Consider the following 8,931-nt stretch of genomic DNA (forward strand, 5'->3'; position numbering starts at 1 on the left):
CAAAAAATATTGCTCCATTGACCCGATATGTCTATTCTCATTTGCATTTTCTATTAAATGATAAGAGGTTGTATAAGGTCAAAACCATACGGACAATACTATTGGGCTGTGATTATAATTTCCAGGTCCCTAGCAACATCAAGGAACTTAGATACTTGAGATGCCTAGATCTTAGTGGTTGGCAACGTACAGAGATCCCAGATTCTATATCCAATTTGAAGCAGCTAAGATACCTCAACCTCTCCGATAGTGAATACATTGAAACATTACCTGAATCAATTACCAACCTACAAAATTTGCAAACATTGAAACTGAGAGAATGTCACCACCTCAGTAATTTGCCCAAGGACATGAGAAAAATGAGTAGCCTCATACATGTAGATACTTATGGTTGTAGGTCATTAACTTGTGTGCCCATTGGGATTGGGCCGCTGAGTTGCCTCCTAAAGCTATCCATTTTCATTGTGGGTGACGAGGAAGGACGCCGCCTCAGTGAGTTGAGCAATTTAAACCTTAGAGGAGAACTTTCAATAGAACAACTTAGCCTTGTGAGAAATGCAAGTGATGCGAAACAAGCCAACTTGAAACGCGACAAAAACCTCAGAAAATTGGAGTTATCATGGTGATGTTGAGATGCAGGAAGAAGTTTAGAAGGCCTTGAACCACACTGTAATTTGAGGGTATTCGATTTCAGAATTTAGTTCTCACAAATGTAGTTAATGTTTCTCTTAAAAATTGCTGGAGATGTGAAAATCTCCCACCACTTGGGCAACTTCCCTCACTCAAGAATCTTGAGATATATGGAATGCGTGCATTGAAGAAAATCAACAATGAGTTTTACTGTAATAGCACATTGAATGGATTTTCCTTTCCATCTTTGAAAATACTATCGCTATGTTTTATGGAAAATTTAGAGATGTGGGCATCAGTGGAGGAAGGAGAAGTTTTTCCTTGCCTTGATGAAATGACGATTCAAGGCTGCCCAAAGTTGATCACCCTGCCATGTTTTCTGCATCTTACTTCCCTTCATATTGATTATCTTGATGAGATGTCATCCTTTCCAGAATGCTTTCTACGAGATGGCAATGCATTCCAACGTTTAAAAATTGGGCATTGCAACAAGTTGAGGAGTCTTTCTAGGGAGCTCAACAATTTCGTTGCTCTCAAGTCATTGAGCATTTCGGCTTGTAAGGAGCTGACGTCTTTGCCAGAGGGATTGCAAAACCTCACATCTCTGGAACAGTTAGAGATTAGATGGTGTGAAAACCTGGCATCATTACCCGAGGAGGAAGGGGTACTAAGGGGCTTGAAATCTCTTCAATCATTGGTTATGGTGGGCTGTAAAAGGCTCGTTTCTTTGCCGGATGACTTGCGGTACCTCACTGCCCTTAAACATCTGAGAATTGTTGATAGTGATGAGCTGGCATCATCGCTAGATGGGTGTTTGAAATCTCTTCAGTCATTGGAGATTATTGACTGTAAAAAGATCGTTTCTTTGCCGGATGCCTTGCGGTACCTCACTACCCTCAAAAATCTGAAATTTGGTGATTGTGATGAGTTGGAATCATTGGTAGATGGGTGTTTGAAATCTCTTCAGTCATTGGAGATTATTGGCTGTAAAAAGATTGTTTCTTTGCCGTATGACTTGCGGTACCTCACTGCCCTAAAAAAACTGGAAATCAGTTCTTGTGATGAGTTGGCATCATTGCCAGATGGGCTACTGCATGTCACCACACTGCAACATCTATCTATAGGATGTCCGAGCATGGTGAATTTGCCAGAGTGGATTGAGAAGCTCACATCACTTCAATACTTGGCCATCGAAGATTGTGGTAATATGACTTCATTGCCCGCCGGACTACAACACCTAACCGCACTCCAAAGACTGTCTATTATCAATTGTCCAAATTTGGGGAGACGATGCGAAAGGGAGAGAGGAGAGATTGGCACAAGACAGCCCATGTACCCAATATCTACATTTCGCCACGTCCAACAATGAAGAAGAAAAGCAGATGCATCAGTACCCTACTCCCCTGCTACCGTGCCCACTGAAACGGTGATTTTATCTCTCAACCCTTCTCCGACTGACTCTACCATCTCAGGTTCGTTATTTCCTAATCCCCTCTTTATCTATTAACTAGTAAAATTGCACATGCGGACGATTGAAGTATTTTATATTTTAGAATATTAAACTGTAAAAGCCATATTTCATTAAATGATAAATATGTCAGTTTCAGTCATTAAAGTTGTTTAAAAATGCATGTTGATACTTATTGATTGGATAGCAAATATATACATTTTCAATGGCATGATCAAACCGAATTGAGAACTACATATAGATAAGATTTTGGAATCTTATATACAGTACAGAACATTTATTCATTCATTCCAAAATTAGAAAAAAAATAAACAGGTCGTTTTGAAATACCTGATTGTTAAGATTTATTCCTCTATAAATAAAGAAACAAAATAGAAGAAAACGGCATGTAGTGCTTGGATTTGTATGTTTTTTGACCGACTGCACAAGCAAATATTTTTGGCGATAGAGAAGGCACAGACATGGCACTCCTAATGATCTCAATAGTACTTGAGTTTGTATGCTTTTTTGACAAACTGTGCAAGCAAATATTTCTGCGACGAGGGACACAAAAGGCCCAGGCATGACGCTCCTAATGACCTCAAACATGCCCTCATGACCAATCATCATCAATATAAAAGAGAAAATCTTGAGGCATGTCTTTTTGTCGCATCATTGACAAAGGCGTTTAGCCACAAGACCTGCATATTGGAGTTGAATCATTGAGAATTAAAAGTTAGGAACAATAAAGGCAAATCATAGATTACAAGGAACCCTACTAAAGTAATTTTTCAAATGTTGAATTATTTTCAAAGTACACAACATGCTCAACTCAACGTCATTGAAATTTTATTACTAACCTACCATATTTTATGCTAACATTCCTACAAATAACGAAAAAAAATCTGGAATATTTTAGAGTTTCAAGGCATATTTTCACATTATTTCTCAGTAGAAGCTGAGAGCACCAGACCAACATATGGAAGGAACTAAGAATCAGGATGTGTAGTTCAAAAAATAAAGACAAAAAAATAGAGATGTCCTTCTTAAAGCTTTTTGACGTCCAATTAGATTACAAGGAGTTTGTGAACAACCTATATCAACATCCTATAAAAACACTTCTCATATCATTCTTGGCCTTTTTTTACTTGGTTTCATCTTTCTTTATTTTTGCTGATTAATCACGAGATGGTAAAATAATTGCTTAATAGTCCCTAAGAAAAGCAAATTATCCAATCAGTCCTACCGTCAGTTCTATGCTTTTTTCACATTATTTCGCAGTAGAAGCTGAGAGCACCAGACCAACATATGGAAGGAACTAAGAATCAGGATGTGAAATTCAAAAAATTAAATACAAAAAAATAGAGGTTGTCCTTCTTAAAGCTTTTTGATGTCCAATCAGATTACAAGGGATGTGAATTATCCTTAACGGGGTTCGAGTTTATGAACAACCTATTTCAACATCCTATAAAAACACTTCTCATATCATTCTTGGCCCATTTTTTTTACTTGGTTTCATCTTTCTTTATTTTTGCTGATTAATCCCGACATGGTAAAATAATTGCTTAATAGTCCCTAAGAAAAGGAAATTATCCAATCAGTCCTACCGTCAGTTCTATGCTTTTTTACACAGCCAGTTGCCTCCTCACCAGATAAATTCATCAACATTGCTGGAGTTGGAATTTTCAAATGAAGGTCTACTCATTTCATTTCTTTGTTTGTTTTTTGTTTGATTTCTTTTGTACATTTGATTTAGATTGCTTTAATTTCAAAAGTGCCTCCTAATTCTTACTTTTATGTCACAATCTTCACTTAAGTAGTCTTGGATGGCGGTTTTGAAGATATCTAATCAGAACCAAGATCTTCTGTTTATCACAATTAGTTTGGCATTATAGACAATGATCATAGTTACATCACAGAAATACTGGATTGCTTGAACCAAAAAAATGTAACTAAATGGGCATATGGCTAGCCAATCATGTAGTGTGCATGTCTGCATTTGAAATTTAATTATACTACACGATGTGTTTTGTTTTTACAAGCTTGGATTATACTTTTACAAGCTTGGATTATAAAATTAGTTTAAAATTAGTTTTTCTATATTTGTCAATCATGGATTATTTAAACTGATGGTACAGATTTGACTGTACAGGTTAGACGAAGCTCTGTCTATTAGACTCAAATTTAAAATTTCAAAGACCAATACCCAATTTCGGACTAAAAATCATTTCACAAAATCCAAATGAACAGGACCTTAAATGGGCCCCAATCATTCTAGTAGGTATGAACATGGAACGTTCATTGCTTGATTTCCATGAATACGGGTGTAAATGGTCCGGAGTGTCCAGGGGACGCTATGAGATTCAACATGTCAAGCTCGGCCCAATTCCACATCATACACGTGAATTTTGACGAAGTTGTTCCCTCCACATTATTTAGGCCTTCTTCATTTAGGTCCTGTTCGTTTGAGATTGTGACAACCGATTGTTATCCTTGACTCCATTAATCGGTTTGGGGGTCACAATCGGTTGTCACAATCTCAGAGCAACATGGCCTTAAGATTATGGTAATGATTGTGAGTGCGAAATTGATTATTGGTTTAAATTTGGGCAGTGATGAATCGACTCCCAAATATCTTAAATTGACCTCCCATGTGTTTCTCTCTCTCTCTCTCTAACCCAGAGGAGAGAGAAAGACGCACAGGAGTCGATTTAACGTAGATGGGGGTCGATTTATCACTCCCCTTAAATTTGAGTCCAATTATTGTTTGGGCACGCACAAATCAGTTGCCATATATGCATTGTACTGTTGTACTACCAGATGTGGACCCCGATCCTGAGAGGACGGCGAGGGAACGGGTCCCTACATCCTCAAAGATCTCCACAACGTGAAGGAGAGCTCTGCCAAGGAACTCTCGAAACAGGTTGTCACCCTCACAGCATAGCATGAGTGGCGATATAAAAAGAAAGAGATACATCCTGATCCGGAGCCAGGGCTCAAAACCAAGATATATCTAGAAATAACTCAAAGTCGCCATCCATGGATGCACCATGGAACCAAAACAAATGCTCTGCTTGCAATGGATAACTAGAGATACAAAAGGTCCGTGCCTGGTGACGAATGGAGAAGGTCTGAAGAGCGCCCCCAATTCGCCCGAGTGCGAACACTTGGTCTCTTATGCCATTTATTATTAACCTCGAAGAGTTTTGGGCAAAAATCATGTGAAATGGGAACAATCCTCAGGAGTCGTCTATCTAAGCATGCATTTCCTGAGAATAGAAATAATAAGCACACAAAAAATAAATGAAAGAGGTGCCACCTAATTATTGCTAGATTGTGAGTGACATGCCTAACTTGTGTCTAAGTTCTAGTGTACATACACATGCAAGCTACAGCTAAAGATATAGGATCAGTACAAGAAAGTAAGAAAACATAGCAAAACACACAATCATAACAAATCCTAAGACTCTAATGATTAAGCCCGAGTCTTCGGATGGTCTGATGTTCATCCAAAGAAGCCTACGTATCCCCGCCTCCACGAGAATCAAGGCAACGTAGTTCTTCGAACCTATTCTAAACTATGATGCCTAGGACACCTAGACCTCTATCTTAGACTCGATCTAAAAGACCGGACTAATTATTAAAGCTTCTTGAACGATTATTTAAATTCCAGTGAATTGTAGATTTTAGGACACCCTATATGCCCTAACTAAATGCAGGTTAGCCCTAAGCTAATGCAGGTGGTTCATACAACCTATGTGTAACTAGCTGTGCGTCCTAAGGAAAACAATGGGATCACTAGCGTATCCAAGACCTAGTCATCAGTCGGCGATGTGAATCGCCAACTGACCGGACGGAGGCGCTCCTAGCTAGGACAAACTCCTAACTCTAACATAAACACACAACAAGCACACAACAAAAGACAAACTCCTAACTCTAGAACTCTCTATCTAGGACAAACTCCTAACTCTAGAGGAAGAGCTTTTGAAAACAAGGTTTTAAAGTTGTCTATTCAAAAAGGGGTAAGATGCTATTTACAAAAGTTTGGCTGGACTTGGGATAATGATCACAAGCTGCACTACGTACCTCGTGGAAGAGGATCAAGGCAACGTAGTTCGATAATCGAACTCTCATAATTAAAACCTAACAATCCAAAAGATTTAAGGTTTTTAATGTTTTTCAAATGTTTTTGACGTTTTTAAAGTTTTCAAATATTTTTGAGTTTCGAATTTCTGATGTTTTTGGATTTTAAAATATTCCAATGCTTTTGGATTCTTAAATGCTTTCACCCTTCAAAGGGACACGCAAGCATAGCCATAAACTAGGGCAAAGCCCTAAATCCAAAGGGGAAACCCCGAACAAGCAACTAACGCCTCAAAGAGACGAACCACAACACGTAAAGAAATGCCCCAAGAACAGAGAAAACAATCTAAGATCCCAAGCAGGGAAGGCTCTATATGACTGAGCTAGTCTCTAATGGAAAAACTCCTAACTAATAACACTAGGGAGGGAATACAAATGAGTCAGAGACTCTCTAATAGCACTACCAAGTCAAAGACTCGCTCTAAAAGAGGGGCCACTTTAACATGAGGCTAGGTAAGCCTCCTAAAGGGAAAACTCTCTATATGAGACAAAGTTTGTCTCCGAGATACAAATGACGTAAACATCTGATGAGACTGGGCAAGTCTCCTATATACAAAGGAGGGGTATGCTACTTGGACTGAGCAAGTCCCCTAAGGATGGGCTTGGGCTAGCGCCTTCATCGCCCCTGCAATGAGGGAAAGACCCTATCTAAAAGGTGTCTTAAAAGACTAGGAGAGTCTACTAAAATAAGAGGGGAGCACTACTCGGACCGGGCAGGTCCCCTAAGGATGGGCTTGGGATGACTTTGGGCAGCAAACACGATTTGTCGCAGTGTACTGCAAATGGTTCTAGAGTAGGTATACTGAACTGACCAAATATCATTCCCAAGTTGTCGGAAAGCTGAACTGATGGAACAAAGCTAAAGCCCAAGAGATTACTGATTGAACATACTGGAAGTTTCAGACTATACCGGCAGCAGCTCACTATGACAAGATCTGAATTCTTCGCACTTTTTCAACCGCAACGGTGGTCAAGGGAAAATCAATGTAGCTTGTCCTTTTATCAAACACTTGCTGGACCATCACTGTGAGTTATTTCATCAATAGTCGGTTGACTGTGAAATTGTAGCCATCCATTTCAAAAAGCCAGGAACCCTCACTTCCACTCACTGCTATCCAGTAGAGTTCAAGACTAAAAATCCAAAGAACATGCAATAGCAATATCAAGGCAATATGAACAGTTGATTGAAAAGCTTATATGAGCAGGTATGATTATTAGAGCATTATACTATAACCCCACTGATACAGTAGGATTCACGAGCATTAAAGATGGACAAATATTTCAGCTAAGCGAAACATGCTGATTTCATATGAGGACAATTGGTTAATTCACTATGAATGCAACCAACAAACATATCCAAGAAAATCAGATCCTGGGCTAACGTCTTCATCGCCCTTGCAATGAAGAAAGGGGACCTAAGGTTTAAAGGTATACATATCTAAATGAGGTGAAAATTGTAAACATCAAAATAGAAAGGGAGCTGTAACATATCAAAATGAAGTGCCATATTCTGGTGTCAGAAACACATTCAAGTATTTAATTGGAAAGGCATTCATGGATTACAAGGTAGAGTAACTGGAACCAACAAGTCATCTTGTAATCATAACACATTTAAGCACATACCAAGTCAAAATTCAAAGGAAACCTACTATTCTAATGCTGTTCAGAGATCCAAACCATTCCAACTGGAATAATCTAATGAAAAAACCTCATTTAATCCAAGAAGGAATCCAAACAATCAAATCAATTTAGAAATCTCAAGACATGAAAACTGAGATCAATGTGTAACCAAGAATATTCACAAAACTGCTTGTAATCAAAGAGCATAAATCTAAACTTTTTTATCAAAATAAAACATCATTAAACTAAATTGGTGAACTTGAACCACCAAGCCTAATAATATTGGTATTACTATCAAACAAAGGAACCAACAGGTATGTCATTCGTTATGAGTAGGCTACCTAATTGGAACATGAACATCCTTTACTCTGTTCTTTTATTTGAAACAAATAATAACATGAAATCAACAGCTCTAAACAATGGGAACTTAATAAATTTCTCAAACAAACAAAAAAAACATATTAGAATAATTGAGACTTAAGAACACATTAAATTTTTCTAGAATTAAAATAACACAGATCAACCATTAAAAAAAATCAGTTTATAGAAATAAAACATATCTTATGGCCAAGTTACAGGTTCTGTCTTCTGAAATATTGATGAATGGAACTTTGTGTAACATGTAGTGTTAAATGTGAAGCAGAAAAGAAAACTGAGTTTGTGCAATTTGTAGTGTTATATGTGCAGTAGAATTTGTAGTGCTATATGTGAAGTAGAAAAATTGAACTAAAGGATTTCGATAATGAAAATGATTCAAAGACTAAGGAATTCAACACAAAGAAGTTAAGCTACAACTTCCAAAAGCCATACTGACAAAGGAACCTACATTTCTATGTTTCATTAAGATGGGCACTCACATGCGAACTATTTCTTTAGCTAAAATATATATATAGAAATGATCATTTACAACAGCCCACATACCAATTAAGCAAGTGATTGTAATAATAAAAATTATGTACTGAACATATATAAAGTTACAAATTATGTACTCACAGATTATGTACAGTCTCAACCATTAAGATAGGATAATATTGAGCATACAGGTAATAAGTATATTTTGTACCACAACCAACATATACTGTGCTCATGAA

Source organism: Tasmannia lanceolata, unplaced genomic scaffold (genome assembly GCF_043159265.1).
Source record: "Tasmannia lanceolata isolate RefF3 unplaced genomic scaffold, GAP_Taslan_0.1 ptg000029l, whole genome shotgun sequence".
NCBI lineage: Eukaryota > Viridiplantae > Streptophyta > Magnoliopsida > Canellales > Winteraceae > Tasmannia > Tasmannia lanceolata.